Below are 25,439 nucleotides of genomic sequence, written 5' to 3' on the forward strand. Positions count from 1 at the left end.
ACTTTGGGAGACAGTCTTGGCTAAAAATATGCTATTTTATTGACCTGCCCCTATATCCATATTGTTATTTGTAGCCTAAAAGAGAGGATGCCTTCCCTGGTTGCTGGGAGACAGTTCTTATTGGCCAAATGTAACTAAATGAGTGGTGTTTTTTTAAAAAAGTTGTTTAACTTCTCAGTACATAAGAATAGCCCCACTGGATCAGGCCATAGGCCCATCTAGTCCAGATTCCTGTATCCCACCAAATTCAGTAATTCTGTGGGGTAGTTTAGGTTGTTGCTGACTTGTCCAAAATCACTGACATGATCTCCCTAACTTAGCAGGGGGGGAAATCCTGGCTTCCTACAATTGAGTTGAACACTCTAGCTACTAGCTTACAGTATCCATGGACTGGAAATGTTAACTTCCACTGTCCTATCCACAGAATGGTCACCTACCCTGTGACAATTGATTTATGTTCTTAAAATAGCTGGGGAAGTGAGACATTTCCTTCCTCTTGGCTGCAATGACAGGGATGTTAAGGCCTCAGGTGCCAAGAACTGCCCTACTTTTGAGATTATTAGGCTTGTGTTTTATATGTATAGTATCTGCTGAGGCTGTCCAAGGTCTTGGGCAGAAGCAGTACTTTTTCAGTCCTGCTACCCTAGATTTTTTTAACTGGAGATTGAATCTGGGTCCTGCTTGCAAACCACCCAGCTGTGACTCATTCAGCATAAGCTGCCATTTCCTAACTCAGACCATTGGTTCTCCAGCTCAGTATTGTCTGCTGTGATGAGTAGCTGCTTTTTTGAGGTCAAGGGCAGAAGTCTCTCTCACCCCTGCAACCTGAGATCTTTTCAGATGGGAGAGACTGAACCAAGGAGTTGCATGTAAAACCTGTGCTCTATCACTGAGATATAGCCCTTCCTCATAAGGCTTTCAGAATGATATATTTGTATATACATTTGTATAGTTGTGTATATTTCCAGGGAGCAGTCCTTGATTTTTCTCACACTGCATTGGGAATAGTTAGCAATTGAAACTGCTTAATACAAGCTATGTTTTCAGCCCAAAGGTTTAGGGTTATCTTGCTGCTTTTCTTTGCATAAAAATGTTTACTTTCAAAGCATGTCTCTATCTCCTTGTTCTTCCTTGTTTCCAATTTGTCCTTATACTTGAACAAAGTACCACACAAACTGGAAGCTACAATCCAGATTTCTGAAATTTTTTTCGAATAGGTGATAGAATACATCTTCCTTGTTTGTTGAAGGAACTAACTTCCAAGACTGAAAGTGTTGTGTTAAGTAGCCCTTCATAGTGGAAAATAATTCTCTTAAGCTTATGCCTGCCTTTTAAAAACAAACTGGTGTATGATGTAGGTACATTTTCATTCTGAAGAATTTAGCAGCACAGTCCTTTTCCACAAGGAGTGTTTTATGTATCCTCCATTTATAATTGCAATTTTACTTTGTTTATGACATGGATTGCACTGCCTAGCATTTTTGTTTTTGATTTGACAGTCATGTATGACATCTGTATTTGTCATGAAAGTGTTTCCTGTAAGTTATTAAAGTTGTAGGAAAGATTCACCTTGTATATCCAGCAAGATTTTTTGCAGCTGCAGGAAACATGTTGTGGGCTGTGGCGTAGCTAAAGGGGTGCAGAGGGTAGTGGTTGCACTGGGCATCAAGCATTAGAGGGGGCAACAAGCTGAGCTTGACCAAAATTGTGAAAATCTTGGTATGTATGAATAATACCATCATGTTATATATCATTGGAAAGGTAATTTAATGCAGAATGCAAAGAAACAAACTGCATTGGAATATCTGTATTCTATCAAAAGTTATGACCAATTAACTAGAAAATGAAAACATAACTGCCTTATGGAACAAAAAGTGAATTTCTTTAACTCAAAACTGACCTATGAAACTGATTGTTCTAAGAGCCAATGACATATTATATTATTGACATATTGCAATGACATGTTATGATATAGCATGAAACCAATAAGATGTTAATATGAGTCAATTCTCATTTTTATGTATCATAATACAGTTACCCTGGCTAACTGGGTAAAATGGCAATTTTTCAAGTAGTCCCCCTCTTATATTTAGCAGCACAGTGTCTCAAACCAATCAGGGGCACATTTTTATTTATTTACTTAATTAATTTGATTTTGTAGGGGGGGGCTACAAATCTTCTTTGATGCCAGGTAGCAGATAGATGGCTTAGCTATGCCACTGACTGGGAGGAGGCAGCAGAGCAAGTAGGTGGCAAGCTACTGGGAGAAGGAAGTGGGTTCCTCCCAATTTTCACTTTTTAAAAGTGAACTTTTAAAACTTCCGGTTGTGACATCAGCTCATTTTGAGCAACATTTTGAGCTTGGCACCAGGCTACACGATCATTAGCTATGCCACTGGTTGTGGGAAGTATTTATTTTTATAGATGTACATAGCACATCATCATTTATTACACTTATATCCTGCCTTTTTTCCATCAAGAACTCAAGCTGTAGGATTCTGAGGCAGTCTCTCATATAAGTATTGGCCATGTCCTCTTCGGTTTCTGCAAGGTGGCTGCATCATGAGCCTTCAGACCATGCCTTTTAAGAAGATCTTTAATTTGGATATGGGAACAGATAAAATACAAGATATACTCTAAATTACCCAGATGGATAAAACCTCTTGAAATAGCAACTAATCCGAACTGGATTAAAAAAGACCAAAATAAATCATACAACAATCTGTTGAATATTAAAGGAGAGATCTTAAGTAAGTTAGAAGAGAAAGGAATAAAATTGGACTGGTGGAATGAAATGCAAATAACAACATCGGGGTTCCCCTCCTCCCACAAGTCCCCAACTTACCCAGGGAGAAGGCTTCTGGGCCAGAGGATCAGGGAGGAAGCTGGTGAAACATGGGGCCACCTCCCCATAGGCTGCCTGGGCACTCCTGTGGGCAGCAAGGCATAGCAGAGGAACACTGCCTGCCGAACTCCCCCCCCCCCGCTTTGCCCCCCACCTTAGAGGAGGGAGGGGGGAGACAGGACACAGGCCATTTGGCTGCTGGGCAACTGCCCCTCCCGTGCCTGGGGGGGGGGAAGGAGACCGCTCCTTGGCCCAACCAGCTGGGGCCTGCCTTGCTGTGACATCAGGAGCCCACAGCTGGACCCTCCCTGAGTCGTCTGCAGAGCTACAGGACCCAGGTGGGCAGGGCCAGCTCACCCCCCAAAGGCAGAGACCAGAGCAGAGGTAGCAGCCTTCCCAGCCCTCTCAGGAACAACCCTGGTAGCTCCAGGTGAGAGAAGGTGGGAGCAAAACAGAGAGAGGAAAGGGAGGAGTTGTGGTCATCCTAGGGGAGGGCAGTCCTAGAGACAGGCCCTTTTTGTACCATCCCTGTGAGGGAAGGGGAGGGGCCAAAGAGGGGGTCTGCCCTACATAAACCTGGAGGCCAGGGATGATAAGGCAGTTGGGAGTCAGAAGAGCAGGCAGGAGGATCTGCTGCTAGCAGCCCCTGCTCCTGACTGGCAAATGCTGCCAACCCAAACAGAGGGGTGACTCAACCCCCCTTCTTCTGGTGAACTGTTCTGAGGCCTCCACAAGGGGGTCCCACTGGTAAAGGCTGGGTGGGCCCTTCCCTCCCCCCACAGGGAGGCCTCACAAACAAGATTACGAGAAGACCAAAAAATAGGTTTTTATGAAGATATAAGTTTTGATAAAATATTTTTGATTGATGAGGGGAAATATATAAAAAAATGTACAATTTTCTCCTGGAGATAAGAATGAAGGATGAAATAGTTAAAGATGCAGTGGTGCACTGGGCAAAATTTTTGGATGTAATATATCAATGGATGACTGGAAACAAATTTGGAATATAAATATTAAGATACCTAAAGCAGTGTCTTTTAAAGAGAATTTATATAAAATGTTTTATAGATGGTATTTAACTCCAGAGAAATTAACAAAGATGTATTCTGGGTCATCAGATAAGTGTTGGAAATGTAAAGAGGTTGAAGGAAACTTTTATCATATGTGAAAAAGCAAAGAAATACTGGAAAATGTTACATAAATTCTTGCAAGAGATATTGAATTGTGTATTACCATTCAAACCAGAAATATTCCTCCTAAATGTGACATCAGAAATTAAAGACCAATATAGAAAATACCTTATTGTACATATTGTTACAGCAGCAAGAATACTGTTTGCACAAAATTGGAAATCTACAGACATGCCATCTAGAGAAAATTTAATGGACAAAATTTATCAAATAGCAGAAATGGAAGTTTTAACAGAAAGAATGAAAGAGAGATATTTAGGTAGAGTAAGAAAATATTGGAATTTGGAAGCCTTTTTATGATTGGATAGAAATTTTTAGTTAAACAATATTGAGTTTTTAGATAAATTTAAACAGTTGTTTGATTGTTTGTTTTTTGAATAATGCATGTTGTAATCTAGGGCCATATCCTCATGTGTAACCTGTGTGGTACCTACCCAAGTCTAACCCATTTTTCTCACCTGTATATGTAATAAATAAATAAAATACTTAATTAAAAAAATGAGCCTTCAGACCATGCCTAGTCTTATGGAGTAATATGAACAAAAAAGGCTTAGTGCCTGCCCCAAGGGGTTTACAAAGTGTGCTTGTATGGGCAGGACAGGGCAGATTATATGTTCTTCATCCTGTTGGTAAGGATTTGTTTTTGTAATGGCTTCCAGTACAATCCTAAGCATATTTATGCAGACGGAAGTTCCACTGAGTGTAATGGATTCTGCTCCCTAGTAAATGTGTTTAGGATTGCACTGTTAATGCAATTAATTGAACATAAGAAGCTGTTTTATACCAAGGGTGCAATCCTAACTGCGCCCTATGCTGGCCCAAGTCCCTTGGGAGGAAGCCAGGCCGGCGCTCCAAGAAGCATAAATTTCGTTGTGCTGTAGCACAATGACAATAAAGTTACTATTACTACTACTGTGGAGGCTGACGGAAGCCTCCGCGCCAGTTTCTCCCAGCTCCTTGCGTTGGCTCAGATGAGCCAACGCAAGGACGAAAGGTAGGTGTGGGGAGGGCAGAGAGGAGGAGGGAGGAGGTGTTCCTGGGCAGGGGGGAGGGAGGGGGATGGGTGGCCCAGGGATGGGCGGGCAGGGAGCAGGAGGTGGGGCTGGGATCGGGCAGTTATGCTGGATCCCAGCCCCTGTTCCCGGGGAACTTGTGCCACCTCTGGAGGTGGCGCAAGTCTGAGGAGACCCATAGGCACCAGCAGCCCTTAAAGTTTCCCCTTGCCTCTGGCTAAGCTGCTGCTGGCCACAATCCTGTGCTGGATACAGCGCAAGCCTCCTGGCTTGCCTGTTCCAGCGCAAGTTAGAATTGCGCCCACACAAGGTCTGTCTAGCTCATAACTAGCCACAGTTCTTTAGTGCTTCAAGCAGTGGTCTTTCCCATTTCCTGCTACCTGATCCTTTTATCTGGGGATACTGTGGAATGAACTTGGAAACATTTGCATGTGAAGCAAGTACAGTACTACTAATCAGTTAGGTTTTTTACAGAAAATAACTAGATTAATTTGTGGTGTAGGATGATTTTTTGGGTAGGATTTTTGTTTGTTTGTTTCCATGTAATTAATCTTCTAAAATAGACTTCTTTTTTCAAAACTTTGAAGAAGCAAAATTGGGGGACGACGACTGGATGATGTGGTCTACCTTTTTATTTTTATTTTGAAACATCACCTTACCACAGGATGGCTCATCTCTCTAAATTAGGATTAATTTTTTTTCTTGAGAAAGTAGAAACTTCACCCATTTGTTGAACTCCACTTTCTTGAGAGGTCTAGCAGACAATTCTGCTAGCCACCTTTGTGTATCAGGGTGCCCCACTTTCCAGTGAAGTAAATGTTTGGCTGTCTTCTGGGGTGTGCAAAATCTATGTGAGACAAGATGTTACAGGAAAAGGAGGGGAAGGGTGGGGGAAAAACAGGATCAACCAATTAATTGTGCAAGATCTAATCTGTCAACAGCCTCTTGAAGATAGTTTGTTCAGTTGCGCTAAAGCTGTAACTGAAAAGCAAGGCATAGGTCTTCCTAGAGAGGCATCCCTAGATGCTGCAGAGGAAGTTTAGTTCGTCTGAATGGGTGTCTTGGTTGGGCCAAAGAGGCGGAGTTTCAACCCTTGTTTTCTTCCAATACAAAGACAGCTGGTCTCCTATAGTGTTTTGCATCAGTCACTTAAGCAGCTCTTGCTCTTGGAATAAATACATTCTTGCTGCTTGGGGGGGTCAGTTCACGCATGCATGTTCATTTGATGCAATTTATATTTCACCTTTTCAGAGCTGGCCCAAGACTTTCTATCACCAAGGTAGCAACCAAATGCTGCCCCCCCTTGCCTGGTGATATGCCAACCTCCCACTCCCTAGGTTGGAAGGAAGAGGGATATGGAAGAAAAGGATGGTCTGGCCCCTTACCTTTCTCCTGTTATGGAGCTCAAGGCTGTATATGTAAGTTTGTTTCCCAAACCTAGACATGCTTCAACAAAGTGACTGTATCACATTTATCAGACCATGCCCTAGAACCCTCTGGAAATCCCCATCTTTGCTGTCTGATGACTGCAGCTCTTCCAGGCTTACAACCCTAAGGTGGAAACAGTTTTTAATACACATGCTCCAAGCCAGGTCCACAACAGTAACTTAAGAATTCTACTTCCTCTGTGGGAGTGTCATCAAAGCCTGTGCATATTTCAGAACCTGTGTTAAAATGTTTTCAAACTTGTGGCTGAGTGGGGATTTGAACCAAGGCATTCCCACTGCTAGTCCAATGCCATTTGGTACACCAGAAGTATCTGGTTGGCCACTATTTGGGAAACAGATGTTGGGATGGATGAACCTTTGTTCTGATACAGCCAGGGAATTCTTATTTTAGGTCTATCAGTTAATAGCTTATAGTGGAACCTTCATGCTCAGAGGTGGTCCATTCCTGGATATTAGAGGCTTGGAACAAAAGTTAGCCATCACATTTTGTGCCCCACACAAAAGAGTGGCTAGCCACTGTGGGAAAGAGAATGCTGGATTATATGGCCCTTTAATCAGATTCAGCAGGGCTGCTCTTATGTTCTTAGACCCACCCAGCTTTTCAGTATATGAAGAATTGCACACAGGGAAGAGTGAAAAGGTTTCCTTGTAGAGCCACCCTCAAAACTTGAAAACCCATTCCCTGAAGAGAAAAAAATTGTGAGGATTATTTGACAGGTTTGTGTAACCACTTGCCTAGTCACTTCTGCAGAATAAGAATTGCCTCTAGTGAACTGGGCTGGGAAGCTTTACTAAAGCTGTTTTTTGTTTTTGTTTTTAAAGGCCTGGTTGGTTAGTAATCATTCTTGTGAATAAGCAACTTCATTGCAGTAGCAGGCCCTCGCCCCACACACAGTTTCCTTCTACCAAGTCAGACTATAGGGCCATCTAGTTCAGTATTTTCTCTACTCAGACCTTAGCAGCAATTCTCCAAGGTTTCAGCCAGGGATTTTTTCAGCCAACCTGACCTGGAGGTTGACTCTTGGGCTTGTAAAGCAGGTGCTCTACCTCTGAGCTGTGACCCTTTCCCCTAATGGTAGACTAGTGTTCCCATTCCTGCATTCATGTTCCCACAGGTGAACATGAGTTTGAAAGTTCAAATTGGCTTGCCATCAAGCTATCAGTTGATAGGTTTTTTTGGTAGGTGGGTTGGGACTTTAACCCTATACCTCTGAGTCTTCTGAGCTTTGGGCCCCAACCAGAATCAGTTCACAGGTGCGTTTCTCTTCTTTCAGTGGTTCATGGAACAGTGCTTCTTACCCCCTTTAAAATACTAGATGTGAAAATATTGCTCCAGGGCCAGGAGATGATCCCCCCCTTTCAGTCTCCCGTATATACAGATAGTCCTATGTATTCATCTTAAGTTGTCTTTGTCGTTCGAAGGGTGCCTTTTTCTGCAGCCTCAGCACTCTGCTCCAACTGGTTATGCTAAGCAGTTTTGCTTATACTGTAGTCCTGTTCAGCAACCCTCTCCCTGCTTCAGCTAAGTTTTATAGCCAAAGGGGCTAATTCCCCAATGAGTAGACACCCTTTCAGCCTTCAAATCCATGCGAATCTTTTCCAGTGTTTCTTGGACAGAAATTCCTTACACCAGTGATTTTAATCTCATGCTGGGGTGTCCTCCCTAGTGTCTTGAGAAAGTGCCTTACCATGTTGGGCGCATGTTCTTTTGCAGCACGGCTTCCTGATCTCTTTCTGCTACGGGCAGGGAAATTGATCTTTATGTCTCTAAATTGCTTGGGGCCTGATTATTGGATGAAATGTCTTCTGTATGTGACTCTGCTCTGCTTTCCATTTTATGGGGAGGCTGGATTAGCAACCATTATGAATAAATATGATCTTTTCTATAGTAGCCCCAATGCTCTGGAAGTTGCTTCTGAAGGAGGTTCACATTGTCTCTTCTTTGTTAGCTTTTCAAAGGCAGATTAAAACATTTTTATTGCAGGTGACTTGAAAAACAAGATCAAAGAACTGATGGCTGATTTTTATTTTGTTTTTAATTTTTAGTGTTGTTGATTTTTTGATTAGGGATTTTGTTTTAAAGTTGTCAGCCACTGTGAAATATTTGTATGGATAGTAGAAAACGGGTAACATTAAAAAGAAAAATCAAAGGGGGCCTAATGATGCACCAGGATCACCTCAAGCAACATATGCTAGAGGTGACAGGTATGAGGAAAACCAAAACCATCAGCATGCCCCAGAAAGCAGGGCCAATCTAGTGCTTAAAATACAGAGGTGGTCCAACACCCTTAGTCCTATTGCAGACCTGGTTTTCATTAAGCTCCCTCACCAATTCAGGGACTGGTCCTATCCCTGAGCTTGGGCTGGGATCCTTGAGCTTGGGATCTCAGCCCAAAGCCAGGAAAGCAGCACTAAACGAGTTGTGTCACAACTGCAGTGAGGAGGAACAGTATTAATCTTCATGAATGTTTGTATAGCTCTAGTTTAGATCAGCGGTCTCCAAACTGGAGACTGCTGCGTCCAAGGAAAAACCTTCCCTGTTGTGGCAGGTGCTTACCGTTCCTCCACTGTTTTGCCCTCCGCTTATTGCCCTCCACTGTGGTACAGGGATACTCTGCACAGTTGTGTCAATTGCCCAGTGGCCCAGCAGGATGTCCAGGCAGACATCCTCTGCTGACTGCTGTGACCACTCGGAGCATCCCTGTACTGCAATGGAGGGCAATAAAGTTTGGTGCTGTGGCCGAATGGTAAGCACCACTCATGGGGGGGGGGATTAGGCAGGGCACTGGATCCAGCCGGTGGACCGGAGTCTGGAGAGCCCTGTTTTAGATGAATGTAAAAGGAAATTGGACAAATTCAGGGAGAACAGGTCTATATGCCATGGTCCCTGTAAGGGGTCTGTGCCAATTCATAGACCCCTTCCAGTGCAGCTTCGCTATGCATTTCCAGACACTTGGTGATGTTGCACAACATTGGCAAGCTTCTCGGTTGCCAAGCTGTGTACTTTGAGGAGCTTGGTTTTGAGCTGTGTAGCTGCACAGCTTAGGGGGAACACTGTCAGTGACTAGTCATAATAGTTATGTACTATATCCAGGTTCAGCAACAGTATGCCTCTGCATACCAGCTACAAGTGAGCAATGGTGAGAGAGAAGTCTCTTTGTCTCCTACTTCTGAGGTTCAGAGGCAGCTGGTGAGACACTGGAGGACACAGGATGCTGGATTGGATGGTCTTTGCCTTTCCTGGTATTCTTATTGTGCATGGTACTTTACAAAGTATAAGACACACCCCTGTCCTGAGTTTACAATCTAAAATTTGAAATAAGAGAACAAAAGGGAAGCAAGGATAGGCAGGGGAGATTATAGTTATTTCAGTTACATGTTAGTCTACTAGCCAGAATTATGTATTTGTCACAACTTTGTTACCTTCTCTCCCTATCCTTGGTGTGTGCATTTTATGGATGGTCCCAAGCCCCTGTTTGTCTCTGGCTTTCTCAGCTCTGTGCTTTTGGTACCTACTCTGTATTTTAGTCAAGGTGGAAATGTTGAAACACTCCTGTGCCTCCACTTCAGAATATTTTGGTCTGTTTACATGTCTAGTCTCCACACCAATCAATAAACCCCAAACTGGCTTCTTTCCTCCCTGACAATAATGGCACACCATCTCTGGCCATAGTAATTCCTTCTCGAAGGGCCTATCTCAAGAGAACTCATTGTAGCATGTGTGTATCTGGACACATTAATATTCTGGAAAGCAGGTGATGTAATCCTTGCTATTTCTGTTGCTGCCATCCGTAGTTGTAACCTAAAGGGGGAAACAACCCCGTATTCCTTGCTTAGCATTCCATTAACAGACTGTGATCACTGGACATTTTTTTTTTTGCAGTTCAAAGGCTTTGGGTAATGATAGTAGTTTGTTTGCGGGTGTGTGTGTGTGTATGTGTTGGTATAACACAAGAATTAGAAATAAACACAAGAATTAGCATGGTTTATTTCAAAGAGCCTGCCTTTGTTCACACATTTGTGGAATGGTCATGTGTGCACATGCATGTGTGCATATGCATTCCACCTGCCCCTGGGTACAACTGTTTATAATCAGCATTAAGAAATTACTTTTAAGTTATATAGTTGACAGTGCTCAGTACAGACACTCCCTGACTTACCTAAGCCTTGATTTACATAATTTCAAGTTCATGTATTGGTGGTGCAACAGGATGCCCCCAATGCTTGCTGCTCTGTAAAGCCGCCACTCACTTTGCTCTGCAAGTTGGGCTTGTTCCCAGCATGCCCTGAATTTCCTTTTTTGTGTAAAGAGCCTATGCAAAGGGCAAGGCTCTGGAGGATCCTCTTGCACAGCCTGGTTCTCCATGCCTGTTTGGCCTCACAAAGTAGAGAGGTAGCCTGCTTATGGCTCTCACCCAGCCCTAAATTAAATGTTCAGTGGCTGAATGGAGTATGTGCTTCCATTGCATCATCTCTGACACTTGGCACCATGTAAGTTCTTTCTAAATTATGGAGACATAATTCCAGACAGATTCTTCAGTAACAAATATAAAGGATCCATTGCCTGGTTGACAGCTCCAAGTTCAAGGAAGCTAGTCAGTCAGGTTCTTCTACCAAAAAAACAAAAAACACTCTTCCATTTGCTTAGGTGGAAAGATGGCAGATAGCCCTTTTTCCCTCTAGACTCACCCTGCTATTGCCAAGCCACAAGGGAGTGTAATTAAGACAGTGCAGCTGATGCCCTCATTCTGCAATTGCAGTATCATTTTGGGTGTGCACACCCCTGGATGTGACACTTTTAAAAACCTTGGATTGGTAGAAGCCATGTCAGGGCTTATCACTGACCCAATCACTCCTTTTGTGGTCTCTTTTGCACGGTGATTGTAATAAGTGTTTTCCAAAGAGTGAGCTGTGAATCAACTTCTATAGCATTACATTGGAAATCACAACAAATTGGAGGGAGCCTGTGCAGGGGCAGCATGAAAGAGGAGAGGAAACAGTGATGGCTTTACCTTTAAATCAGTGGTTCTCAAACTTTTAGCACCAAGGTCCACTTTTTAGAATGAGAATCTGTCAGGACCCACTGGGTGATCTCATGACCAGAAGTGATATCATTAAGCAGGAAAATTAACAGTCCTAGGCTGCAATCCTACCCACATTTACCCAGGAGTAAGTCCCACTTACTATTATTGTTAAGAGCATATACACACATCAAATCTAACATTTCCCCAATGCAGTCACATGCCATGGTAGCATAAAGTCTAATACAGGTCCAGCCTTATTATACACTGATTTTTTATACACAGATTTGACTCAACATGAATGATCCCTGCAAATGAGAAGGAATGTGCTGATCCCTGGAGAAGGGGAAAAATGCACCCCTTTAAAATCACAGTTTAAAAAACTGCTTTCTACTGTTGCAGAGAGACAGTCATACAAGTGATTACAGGTATAACCTAAGTATCCACAGATTTTTCTATGTCAAAGCTGATGAGAAGGGCCCTTTAAATTAAAGGAAAACAGTCATTTAATAATGCCTGAGAGGGCAGCCGGCTGACAATCCATCAATCATTCTCTCTTCACTCTTTCCTTCCCCCTGAGCAGGTGAAAGAAGGCTAAATGGCAGCGATTATCACCATTCTTTCCCCCTTGCTGGGGCTCCTGGTGAAGGGAAGGATTGCTGCCTCCTAGTGAAGCCTAAGTGCCTAGAGAGACACTGATTGCCTCTGTGTGCACTACAAAGGTCAGCAAGGCTGTTTTTAAATCAACAGAGCAAAGAAACTTTGTTTTTTAAATTGGTTTGCTATAATGTGTTTTTTGCCATCCAAGTGAGTAATGAGGTTCAACCTGTATATTAAAAATAAAATACACATTGAAATGAATGGAGACCCACCTGAAATTGGCTTGTGGCCCATCTAGTAGTTCAAACCCACAGTTTGAGAAACACTGCTTTAAATAATTAAGAAGTTGCTGATTTGGGACTCAGAACTGTAGCCAGTAAAAAGTTCTGTGGACCCAAATAATATAGTCACAAAAAATATGATGGTACTTATCCATAACTACAATGATTCTGGCCCATCTAGACCCTTATTTTCTCTTCTGATTGATGGAGGCTCTCCAAGTCTCAGGAACGCTATCCCAGTTCTGCTATCTTATCAACAGAATGTGGTACCCTCTGTATGTAGAGCAGATGTGCTTCCATTGAGTTATGGAAATTTTCTTATCTTAAAACCCTCATCTAATCAACTTCCAGCCCTAAAGACTTTTTTTTTCACATCAATTTTTCTCCTCACTGTCTTCTCTAAAGTGACTGATGCAAAGAACAGGAGATTCCTTCACCTGTTGATCATAATATAGAGAAGATGGAACCTGGGCAGGTTTTCTGATTTGGTCAGTACCAGTGAGTAGGCTCTTTTGTGTGTGTGTGTGTGTGTGTGTGTGTGTGAGAGAGAGAGAGAGAGACAGACAGACAGACAGACAGCATATACACAATGGGGCTCTTTCAAAAGGCCCTAGTGTAATCCAGTGCCTATTTTGTCCTGTCTTACTAAAACATTTGTGGACAGTAGGGCTTGTCACCTAGCTGATCTTCTGTGCTTGGTGTGGCTACATGTATTCAGCAGATACACATTAAGCCATTTCTGCCCAACAATGCATATACACAACAGGGACCAAATGTGTACACCTGTGGGCCAGGCAGAAATGGGTTAAAGGTTGCCTTTGCTTATATCACCTCAGAATGCAGGTCTACATAGGAAGACCACCCAGCATCTACAGAGTGGCCACCACAAACTCCCCATGCAATCTTTAAATAGTTTCAATCATAAATCCACACAGACTCTTTCATAGGTAATTTGTGGCCACCTGTATAAAGAGCATGTCAGGGAGATTGCTTTGTCCTGACAAGCTAGTTTTCTCCTTAAAGGGGATCTTCACACCCAGCTATGACAGAGCATTCAAACATTCAGTTTGTCTACTGTCTGCCTGTGCTAATAGTACATGTCAAGAAAATGCTTACCACTTCATCCTGCTCAATGTATAAACTGGGCCTTTAAAAGGCGCATGCTCATTTTCTGAGATCCCTTTCCCTTTTAGCCCTTAGTTTTGGCACCCCAGAAGTTGTATGACTGCCTCTTGAAGCGACCAAAGCTGCTTTCCCTCTCTTTCCTCAACCCTTTTTTCAAAAGAACATACTACTGTTTTTGCGCCAAGTTGTATTTCAAAGTCCTTTTTAATTCCAACATGTCTTAAATATATGAATTTCTAACAGGTGTACAGACGTTGTGCATGCAAACCCAGATGCAGCTGTTAGCTCTGTCTCTGCCAGAATACACCATCTCTTAAGTGATGCTTTTAAACAGAATGACCTTCCCTGAAGTGTGGTTGCAAGCGTACAAAAGAAAAGCTACCTGTATTTCTGTCCCACCCAGTTTCTAGGGCTAGGAGTCACTAACAAGTTTCATATTAAAATACTGATATATTGCTTAAAAAGAGAATTTTTCAAAGCAGTTTACAGATGGCTCCCTGCCCCAAAGGGGCTCACAGTTTAAAAAGAGAGAGCAGGAAGTGGCGCTGGAAGAGATATTATGCAGTGGTGAACCAGGACCAGTGGTTGCTGTTGTCCTGCTAAAGTCGAGAGCTGCCACTTTATCAGTTAATGGGCAAGTTAACTGACTTAGGACTGGCAAAACATCCTTCTTGCCTCTATTTAACCCATTTCCTCCTGGCCCACAGGTGCACACATTTGCTCCCTGTTGCGAATATGCAGCGTTGGGCAGAAATGGCTTAAAGATAAGCAGCACCAGAAAGAAATGATTAGGAGCAGGAGTAAGCAAACTTAAGTTGTCAGAGTCCTCCTCTTCCTCCAAGGGACCTGGTTAAGGCTGCACTCCTAACCACACTTTCCTGGGAGTAAGCTCCATTGACTACAATGGGACTTACTTCTGAATAGACAGGCATAGGCATGCGCCCTTACTGTCCCAGCTCACCCACGAGAGACAGTGCCCTGCGGGAGTGACGCCCGGGCTGGGCTGGGTTAAGCTGGGCTGTTCCTGCTCCTCCAGGAGGCACAGCAAGACCGGATGTAGCAGCAGCAGCAGCAGCCGCCGCCTCCCTCTTTCGACTGGTCGTTGAGCACCCCAACACGTGGAAGGAAGCCCCCCTGCCTCCATCTAGCTGCGCACCGCGCGCCCAGCTGGACTCGCTGCGTGCGCCCTGCTGCTCCGGTCTCTCCACGTGGCCCCGGAGAGAGAGTGTCGCGCACAAGAGGGACGGTGGGTAGTAAGAAGAGAAAAGGGGGCCCCCTTTCCTAAGCGGTATCACAAACCCCCCCCCCCCCCCGGTCTTACCGTGCGTCCTCCTTAAGCCTTCCCAGGTCGTAGCCTGAATTGAAAACTGGTTACTCTCTTCTGGTGGATCCGTTTTACGCAGAGGTTAAAGATAAGCCTGTAAAGGGGGGGGCTTAAAACAGTCTTGCAACCTAATTAATAGCTTGATGGAAGAGAGAGGAGGTGGGGGGGAGGAACTAAACTAATTGGGCAGGCGCTGTACGCGCATGCTCCTCGGAGCGACTCCATGTGGAAGACGCGCATTTAGTAAAGGGAGGGGACAAGAAGGTAGCAGCGCTAGGGAGAGGAGGAGGAATCTTGCCGGCTGGTTTAAAATAGGAGGATTCTCCCTCTCCCCCCTTGAGGAGGGGGTGGAGGGAAACCAGATCATCTTGAACAAGCAGTGGATCCCTCTGTTTCCCTTTCTCTGGATTCTGCGGGTGGTCTTGTAAGTGCACCTCTTTAAAAAGTTGGGGGATTGGGAAGGATCGGGGAGGCTCTGGTGAAAGTTGCATTTCTATGACAGATCTGGCACTTCTCTTTAATGGGGGGAGGGTCGTCCTTTCCCCCTATCTGTTAAGCCTTTCCCCCTCTTCTACTTCTAAAGGGGGGAGGAAGAACTTCGAACTCATTTGCTTCATAGATTTCTCTTCCAAGCCTCAGTGTTGGAGAGGAAGTGTTAGAAATGGTTTTGCGAAAGAGGAGATGTTAGGGTTTGTATTTGGGAGGGGGGGTGTACATATTACAACTTAAAAACCTGGATTTTGCTTGTTTAATGGAGGATGAGAGGGAGGGGACGCTCAGGAGCTGCCTTTTGGGGGTGGTCTCTGGCCGTGGCCACCTCCTCCCCAGCCAGCCAGCCAGCCACTCTCCCTCATCGTGGCAATATTTTTGTTTCAAAAAATTTTTTCTTGTTCTAAAAATGGGCTTTTTCTCCCCTCCTAAACCAGAATGTGAGCACAGGTCTGAGCTGGAAAGGCTGCCCAACAAGCAACAAATGGGTCTTTGCATTTTGTTTGAGAAAGTTGTAAGAGAGCCTTTCTCTCTTCTCCTGTAGTCTGCTCACTTGCTTCCTCTTCCTCCTTCCACCATCACATACTCCCTCCCTCCCTTCCTCCCGGTTTGGGAAGAAAAAACTACAAGTTAGGATGCAGGCGAAACTGGGATGGGTGGGGAATGAGCCCCACTTCATTGTAAAGCATGCCTTGAAGATGGTGCTGCCCCACTTTTCATGTAGGGGGGAGGCTTCTAAAGTGTGTGTAATTTTAGGGGTGTTTCTTTTGGGGGGTCTTAAGTGGTTTTCTTATTTTAGACAAAAGATGTGTCACCAGTTTTCCCTGGAGGTGGGCTTAGGGGAGAGGTTGCTGTAGATAGCTTTGAGATAGGGGGGCATGAGGAACCTAAGGGGCATAATTGTGTCATCTCCTTGCTCTTAACCCGGCTGGCAGCCAGACAGAATTTTATGTCAAAATAAGAGTCCCCTCTTAATTAATTATTTTTCCCCTTGCTTTTTTTCAAAGGTTCTCAAAGTTCTCATAGACTGAGGTGCTTGTGTTTAAACTCCCCCCCCAGCCAAAATAGAAGTGTAGAGATATTCTTCCCCTCCCCCCATCAATCTTGCTCCACCTCTTCCTGGATTTATAACCCCTCCCTTCCTTCCAGGACAGTTGTTTCACTCCTCCTGTCTCCCCTTGCATTTTTTTTCTTCTGTTGAAGTGGTTCTGTGTATTGGTTTTGTCTTTCCACCCCCACTCCTATAATGAACCAGTGATTGTTGCTCTTTTAATCTCTTTCTCCACTTTATGTATTGTGCTTTCTAGCTACACTAGTCTGGCAGAGATCCTCTTTTTTAGGAGAGTTGTTACTTACACATGCACACAAGGGGTTCTCTTTTCTTACCCAACCCCAAATATACATATATTACAATTTCTAAAGGACCCCTTGCATTTTAATAAAATAATGAATGGAAAGCAGAGTGTGTATTTCTCTTCCTCCTTCCATCATACTAGAACTTGAGTAACCCAGTGAAACTGATCCACAGCAGTAGACTTAGGGCTGACAGAAGGAAGAACTCCACATGGCGTGATTAAGCAGTGGAATGTGCAACCAAAAGATGTGGCACTGCCCTCCAGCTTTAAGAAAAAGGAGCAATTATTATACAAAGTCATAGAAGAGAAAAGATCTGACAATAGTGGCCAAATCAAACCTCCATGTACAGAGGCAGTGTACCGCTGAGTACTAGGTGCTGGGATCAAACAAGGCTGTTCTTACATTTTTAAGGGCTAAATACTTTGTTCCTTGTTGTCATTCTGTTTATTTACTAAATCTGTTTTGAAGCCTTTTACTTTAGAATTGATATGACTTTGTGAGTGTGCATAGTTTTGGCTTCTCAAAGCAGGTCTCCAAACTTTTCAGTACAAGGGTCACATTGTATATTTTACACATTTTTGCAGGGTGAAAAAGTCAGCTTTACAAATGAAAGAAATTTAAATGAATAAATAAGATCATTTTTGTAATCAGCATGATACTTGGGGCAAAGGAGAAATGTGGCAATTACAAAGGAACAATGCTGTGCTTAAACTGAGAAAATGATATGTAATGAGTAAAAATGTCAAATGTTGGCAAAAAAAAAAGTAATAAAAAACATTTCAAGATGCAGCAGGGCTGGATGTGACCCCTGGGCCATAGTTTGAAGATCCCTGTCTTAGTGTCCTGCACTCTTTGTTGCTTTTATACAGGGAAGAAGCCTGTGTGCATATTCGGTAGGCATGTGTTCTAATGATTTGGCGGTGTGGAAGTCTCAAGCATATGTGTACTGGGATGGGATCCAAGGATCAGTTCAGCATACTCTTGCCCAGTTCTCCATGTATGAAAACTGTTCTTGAGAATTGGACCATTATGTATGTTAAGTCAGTGTTTCTCAAACTGTGGGTCGGGAACCACTAGGTGGATCACGAGCCCATTTCGGGTGGGTCCCCATTCATTTCAATGTTTATTTTTTAACACATTAGACTTGATGCCACCATGGTATGTGACTGCATTTGGGGAAATGTAGACCTGTACTTTTAACAAGCTACTATGTATATTCTTTTATGATATATGATAGTAAATGGGACTTAGCCTGAGTAAGTGTGAGTAGGATTGCAGCCTAGGATTGTTAAAAATTTTCCTGCTTGATGATGTCACTTCGGGTCATGACATCACTTCTGGTGGTCCTGACAAATTCTCATTCTAATAAGTGGGTCCAGGTGCTAAATGTGTGAGAACCACTGTGTTAAGTCTCTTCTCTTCCTGGTCACTCTGATCCTCCAGAGCAGGGGTGTCCAAAGTTTTTGGCAGGAGGGCCACATCACCTCTCTGACACAGTGTTGGGGGCCGGGGGGGGGGGGAAAGAATTAATTTACATTTAAAATTTGAATAAATTTACATAAGTTTACATAAATGAATATATTAAAGATGGACTTATATGAATGAATGAAGGTCTTGCAATAGCTCAAGGCCTATAAAAGGCCTTGCACAAAGCAAGGCTGGCCTTTCCTTTGCTGCTGCTACTGCATCACAGACGTGAAAGAGCAAGCAGTGGAGGGAGCTCTCATCCCACAGCTCACATGAGAGGTCAAACAGTTGCCCTCATGCTGAGAGAAGTTGCATTGGGCCAGTGCGGGCTTCAACAAATCTCCAGAGGGCCAGAGGCTCATTGGAGACTGGGGACTCCCTGAGGGCCGCACTGAGAGGCCTCGAGGGCCGCAAGTGGCCCCCGGGCCGGGGTTTGGGCACCCCTGCTCCAGAGTTATCTTGAAATCAACAATTCTGTGTCTGGGTTTAGATGTGAGTCAGAGATGCTTGTAGTCTTTTTTTTGTGTGTGTGATATAATTTGTGTGGCTCTAATTTGTTTTCATAAGTGTGCCTTATATGCAAGGGACAAAGCTGGTATATTCATTCATTGACTTTCCAGAACAAGCTAACTGCCTGAACCAGACGGATTTTTGGTTCTTGCAATATGGATAGTATCTGTAACATCAGAGAAGTAACTACTTTTGTGGACGGGGTGCATTCATGAAGCACAGGTGTGTTATAGGCAACTAACTGCGTAACAAAAAAGTGGACCTTGATGCTCAGGAGCTGTCTTACCTGCTCAATGCAAGTGCTGAGGAGGAAGCCTGTGTCCTTCATACTTTGCTGGTGGGCTTTCTAGGGCTGGCACCTGTTGGGGGAAAAAAGGTACGGGCAAGGGTTGCAATCTTTTACACACTTGTTTGGGTGCAAATTCCATTGAATTCAATGGACCTTACTTCTGAGTAAACTTGCAAAGGCTTCACCTGTTAGTGGACTTTGTGTCTCATTCAGCAAGGCATCTTCTTCTTTCTTTACATATGTGGTTTATCTCCCTGGATTATTTTCTATACATTTGGGCCTGAATACCGTTCCTTGGAAGTAAATTTCACAGACTTTGAAGGAGCTTAAACTTCCTGAATGTGCCAGGCCTAGGACAGTAGATTTAGGCTAAAAGTTAGCCTGCATGCAAATGTGCTCAGGGTTTTACTTTCACTTCTGAGCTGTGGGCTTCCGCTAGCTCCTTTCAGCCTGTGGACTTCTTTAAATCTTTGAGTTGAATAGTTCTTTTTTAAGCAACTTTGCAAAGCCAGCTAGTTGCTACAGGTGGCCAAGGCAGGATAAGATCTGATGAAGCGCCATACACTAGTGAAATGTAGCAGCTCTCAAGGTTCCTGCTAGAGCAGTGTTTCTCAAACTGTGGGTCGGGGCCCACTAGGTGGGTCAAGAGCCAATTTTAGGTGGGTCCCCATTTATTTCAATATTTTGTCTTTAATACATTAGACTTGACGCTACTATGGTATGTGACCTCATTTGGGGAAATGTGACACATCTGTACTTTTAGCAGGGTTCTCTGTATATGCTTTTAGCCATGACAGTAAATGGGACTTATGCCTGGGTAAGTATGGGTAGGATGGCAGCTGAGGAGTGTTAAAGATTTTCCTGCTTGATGGCGTCACTTCTGGTCATGACATCACTTCTGGTGGTTCCTGATAGATTCTCATTCTAAGAAATGGGTCCTGTAGCCGAAAGTTTGAGAACCACTGTGCCTAGAGGGGTGGTGGTGGTGGTCAGGAGACAGAGAGAAAATCAACCCCCAAGGTGGGGGGTGAGCCTAGACAGAGTAGCTGGCTCCAAAAGTGGAAACAGGCCTGAAGAAATAATTTGGCTTTTGGTCTGTAATATTGAATTGTAAATGTCAGTCTTCCCTGAAGGGTTGTTATAAAGGCTTACTGACAGTGCATGAATACTTTGAACCAGGAGGTGAAGTCAAATTTGAAATTGAAAATTTACTTGAAGAGGGATTTTTCTCCCTGAACCAGGAACTGAACCCAATCCTAAAATTCTTGGTTGCCTTGAACTGAAACGAAACCCCTAAATACAAAATAGTACCTGGTTCAGTAATCCAGTCCTCAGCTTTCCATTGTATGATTGTTTTATTTTTTTATTCTGTTGTGTATGTTTTGTTAACCCTTAATGTTTTCCCCTCTGTTAAGACAACCCATTACATAAGATTGTTTGATTACACTTTTGGGCAGTGGTTCTCAACTTAACATAAGAAGAGCCCTGCTGAATCAGGCCATAGGCCCATCTAGTCCAGCTTCCTGTGCCTCACAGTGGCCCACCAAATGCCTCAGGGAGTACCCAAGACAAGAGGCCTGCATCCTGGTGCCCTCCCTTGCATCTGGCATTCAAAGGTAACCCACTTCTAAAATCAGGAAATCCTTCTGGAGCTCCTCACAATTTCTTCTGGTCTTCACTACTCAAAAAAGTTTGGTGTTCTCTGCAGACTTAGCCACCTCGCTGCTGAACCTTGTCTCCTGGTCATTTATGAACAGGTTGAAAAGCACTGGTCCCAGGACAGATCCTTGGGGCACACCACTTTTCACCTCTCTCCATTGTGAAAATTGTCCATTGACACCTGCTCTCTGTTTCCTGGTCCTCAACCAGTTCCTAATCCGTGAGGGGACCTGCCCTCTAATTCCCTGGCAGTGGAGTTTTCTCAGCAGCCTTTGGTGAGGGACTGTGTCAAACGCCTTCTGAAAATCCAGATATATAATATCCACAGGTTTTCCTGCATCCACATGCCTTTTGACTTTTTCAACGAATTCTAAAATGTTCGTGAGGCAAGACTTGTCCTTACAGAAGCCATGCTAATTCTCTCTCGGCAAGGCTTGTTCGTCTATATGTTTTAAGATTTAAACTTTTTAGCACCGGGACCCACTTTTTAGAATGACATTTTGTTGGGACTTACTGGAAGTGGTGTCATTAACTTGGAAGTGATGTTGTGGCCAGAAGTGACTTCATCATGCAGGAAAACTTATAACCTTCCCCATATGACAAAGCCAAATTAAGTAAATTAAAAGCTTACAATAAGTATAAGTTTAAAAATTTATTTAAAATAATGAAAAACCCTCCTAACCCTCCCAAGCAGTTGCTGATATGTTAAAAAAAAATTCCTCAAACATCCCAAAGGCTGCAATCTTATCCACACTTACTTGAGAGTAAGCCCCATCAAATATCTTTGTTAAAAGGGTATACAGGCGTGCCCCGGTATCCATGGAGGTTCCATTCCAGAACCCCCCACGGTTAAGTGAAACCACAGATATGGGCAAATGTCTCCCCTCAACCTCTGGAGATGAGGAGAGCTCCACTGAGAAACTGATTTCACAGATACACTGGAAGTGACTTTTTTCCATTGCTGGCCTCAGTCTTTTTTTTCACTGTCGAACATCAGTGGCCTCTGCTGGGCTCAGAGGACCCTACAGAGGTGAGGGGAGCAGAGTTCCCCTGGGCTCCAGAGGAGGCAAGTGCCAAACCTGATCCATGGATAAGTGAATCTGTGGATACCTCCCTGAACTGTACATAGTAACATTTTCCCAAATGCAGTCAAATATCATGGTAGCATCCAAGTCTAATATATTAAAAATGAATTACACATTGAAATGAATGGTGACTCATCTGAAATTGGCTTGTGAACCACCTATTGGGTCCCAGTTGACAGTTTGAGAAACACTGCTTTAGGGAATGTTTTGAATTGGTTCCTGGACCTCTTAAAATTGGTACCTGGAGTAGAGAGCTGAAAAATCTGATGAACCTGAATCAGAACATCAAATTCTGAATGGTTCATTTCCCTGCTTTAGTAAATGCCAAGTACTGTACTACATATTGGACCAACCCAAATCCTGAGATTAGCTTCCCACACTGCGTTTTATGATCTGTCCTTAACTCTGATTGATTCAGCAGGTGCCAGAGGCAGTGCCTTTTCTGTAGCAGCTCCACAGTTGTGGACTTCTCTTTCCAGGGATATTCACCAATTCCCCTTGCTTCCCAATTTTTGATGGGCCCTAAAAGGCATTTTTTATTGAGTTTTATTATTGCTGGCTCTTAATTGAGTAATTAGGTGTAGCTGAATTTCTATGCTGAACTGTGTTTTTTTGTTATTCAACTGATGTTTATTTTTATATATGTATCTACCTGTCAAGCTGCCTTGTAAGGGCATTTTATAAAGGTGAGGGTTCTAAATATTGTGATGGACTGAGAGCTGCTATGTTTTGGGTGGCCCCTCTTGCATAAAGGTGAATGGAGTGTCAGTCAGTAGTATGAAACTAATAGTGCTTTGAGATCTTATTGCTATCTCTTGGTTCCTCCACCCCAAGTTGTTTGGGGGGGGGAGCAGGGATGTCGCTGGCAGAAATTGTAGTTCAACTGTCATCTTACTGGGGAAAGTGCCCCCCATGTTTGCTTCACATCCATGTGCTGCTGTGGAAAAAGCCCCTATCCCACTTTGTGACTCTGCCACTAATTCTAGGAATGGGCAAGGAAAGAGCTGAGGATGTTGCATAGTCATGTCATGGTGTTGCATCAGTGTGTGTGTGCGCGCGCGTGTTTGGCAAACATCCCAGTCTTGAGTAGTTCACCTAATATTTTCCCAGCCCTTGCTATTTTAACATCTGGATTTGAAGGTAGTTGTTTGTCAGTAAGTTGGCATGACAGTCAGGGTGCAAGATGATAGTGAGGAAGCCACCAAGTTGGGAAGGAAGGCATCCCCCATAGTATGGTGCAGTTGGTGCTCTACTCTGTCTAGTCCCATTCAGCTCTACTCCCTCACAACATCCTCCAGTGTGATTTGGCACCCTCTTTGAAGTGACTGCTTCCAGAAAGTTCCCTGGGTATCAATTGCTCTCTTTCTTGTCCTGGGGGGCTTTAGCTTCCTGAGGGCCAGAAAACTTTAAATTCTGGAGGCTAGTTGCAAATCATGAAAGTAGGTATCATAACATTTGAATATGCTGACAAACAGGAAGGCTCCCAGTTTTACTTGCCTTTGACTTTTAGATCAGATCAAGCAGTTTTGTTGGGGTGCACATCTGCCTCCCCTGCTGCTTTGGCATCATTGTCCTTACCTGGCTAATGCTGCTTCCTCATTCCTGGATTCCTTACAATCATATAATAAATGGAATGATGTATTACTGTACAGCCAATTGAACTGGTCTGTGTGGTGATGTCACTGAGGGCAAGGGAGGATAATTGAAGCAAATAAGTGAATAGTTTCATGATGGGTTGCTGAAACCAGAATGTGGACTTATTTTAATAATTGTCTTGCTTTTCTTCCACCAGTGAACTTAGAGATACAAATGATCATAACAATATCAAACAAACTCAATTCTATAGTATACAGTAATACCATAACTTTGTTCTTTCAACCGTTTTCAGTTATAACCACATTTCAGATTTCGTCCATGTGTTTTCCTCTTTCAGCAAACCTTCCATGACATTCATCTGTGTTCTTATGTATGTTTTTCTTTTATTTCTATTTAAATTTCACCTTTCCACCAAAGACCTCTGCAAAGAGGCAACTGCTCAATGAAGATCTGGAGACACAACCTGGTGGGGGCCATACAAACCTCTCTAGGGAGGCATTTTAGAACATCAGGACCTCGACCAAAAAAACCCTGTTTCTTATGGAGAGGATCCAGAGCCAGAACTCCAGATGTTTCACAGTGTGTAAAGGCAGGCTTGTATGGGGAACATGTGGGCATCAAGTCCCAAGCTTTTAGGGTTTTAAAGGTAAGAAACGGCACTTGGAAACGAATAGGTAGCCAGTACAGATAACCTAAGACTAGATTTCTAAAATCTTTTGGGCTTGTTACAGACAAGAGTCTTTTCTAAGGGCATCCCCACATAGTGTGTTGCAATAGTCAAGAAGTTACTGGAGCAAGAATGACTGAGGCCAGGTCTGTCTAGGGCAGGGGTCGGCACCCTTAAACACTCAAAGAGCCATTTGGACCAGTTTTCTGGAGGAAAAAAAACCTCAGGAGTCACAAAACACTTTTGACATCTAAAATGAAGATAATACTGTATATATAGTTTTTTTACCTTTATGCTCTTATAGGTCCCATTTTTATAATGTAGCCCCCTCTTGTAGCTTTTAGTTAGTTTTGTCATACATTCTTGTCCTGTGTTTTCAGACGCCTCGTCCTCTATGGTGTTTTGCCTGATTCCAAGGCCATTCTCTGCCTGGAGAATTATGCCCACTTTAAGCAAATTAGCTCCCCTTCTTTCCCCCAACAAACGACCCTGGTTCTGCCCTGCAGTCCTGCTGGACCCCACCTCCAGGGTAGCTTGCCTGTTCAACCTGCAGATGCCCTCTCTCCTGCTAGCAGCCTCCCACCACTACAGCAGACCCTGGGTCATCAGCAGGTCTTGGGCACAGCAGCCACACTTCAAACTCCAGTGTCTCTAGCAGTCCATTAGTCACAAAGTCAGAGTATCCAGGGCAGAGTCCAAAGTCAATAAGCCAAGTCACAGTCCAAGGTCAGATTCCAAAGTAAGTCAGTCAAATTAGTCAGAGGATCCAAGTCAATAAGCCAAGTCAGTCTCCTCTCCTACCTCCAACCCACACCCCTCTTCCTGCCTCAGGTGCTCCTTATATCCCTGAGGGCCCTATTGCCTTCAAGTGGCTGCAGCTGTACAGCACACTCTGCTGGATGCCCAGGCCTTACCCTTAAAGGGGCCACTGCTGACACCACATCTACCGCCTCACCAGATCTTCCAGGATTTCAATACATATGTTGGTTATGACATCTGCTTATCTTACATGGATACTAAAAAACTCCCCCCACCTTCCAGAGACACCCTGCTGGAAGGAAAAAAGGACACAGACTCCAGAGGTGGGGAAGAGAAGAAGCCAGGGGGGGGGGGGCTTCTACCCTGCCTGCCCGCCTGCCCGCCCTCCCTCAGGCTGCAACCCTCTCCACACTATCCTGGGAGTAAGCCCCATTGACTACAATGGGACTTCTGAGCAGACAAGTTGGTTGGAGCTCTCAGGTTGCAGTCCTCTCCACTTTCCTGGGAGGAAGCCTCACTGACTACTTGTGAGTAGACCTGCATAGGAGGGGGCTGAGGCTGCAGCCCTCCACACCTTCCTGGGAAGAAGCCTCACTGACTACAGCGGGGCTTACTTGTGAGTAGACCTGCACAGGAGGAGGCTGAGGCTACAGCCCTCCATACCTTCCTGGGAGTAGCCCAGGGACTACATCGGGGCTTACTCTTGAACAGACCT

The 25,439-nt window shown here is 43.9% G+C and overlaps 1 protein-coding gene across 6 annotated transcripts in view; it reads left to right on the forward strand.

Moving 5' to 3' along the window:
- GATAD2A (GATA zinc finger domain containing 2A) overlaps positions 1-25,439 on the forward strand; it is a 72,704-nt gene that overhangs the window by 5,690 nt on the left and 41,575 nt on the right. For 4 of the 6 annotated variants that reach the window (XM_066636106.1, XM_066636116.1, XM_066636114.1 and 1 more), the window contains exon 1: positions 15,123-15,271. The exons of 1 other annotated variant lie outside the window; for it this stretch is intronic. The gene's annotated coding sequence lies outside the window, so the exon portion shown is untranslated. Of the gene's footprint in view, positions 1-14,629; positions 14,770-15,122; positions 15,272-25,439 lie in introns of those variants that run through there. One more of the 6 variants, XM_066636112.1, reaches the window with a different exon arrangement.

This window comes from Tiliqua scincoides, chromosome 8, assembly GCF_035046505.1.
Source record: "Tiliqua scincoides isolate rTilSci1 chromosome 8, rTilSci1.hap2, whole genome shotgun sequence".
In the NCBI taxonomy this organism is placed as follows: domain Eukaryota; kingdom Metazoa; phylum Chordata; class Lepidosauria; order Squamata; family Scincidae; genus Tiliqua; species Tiliqua scincoides.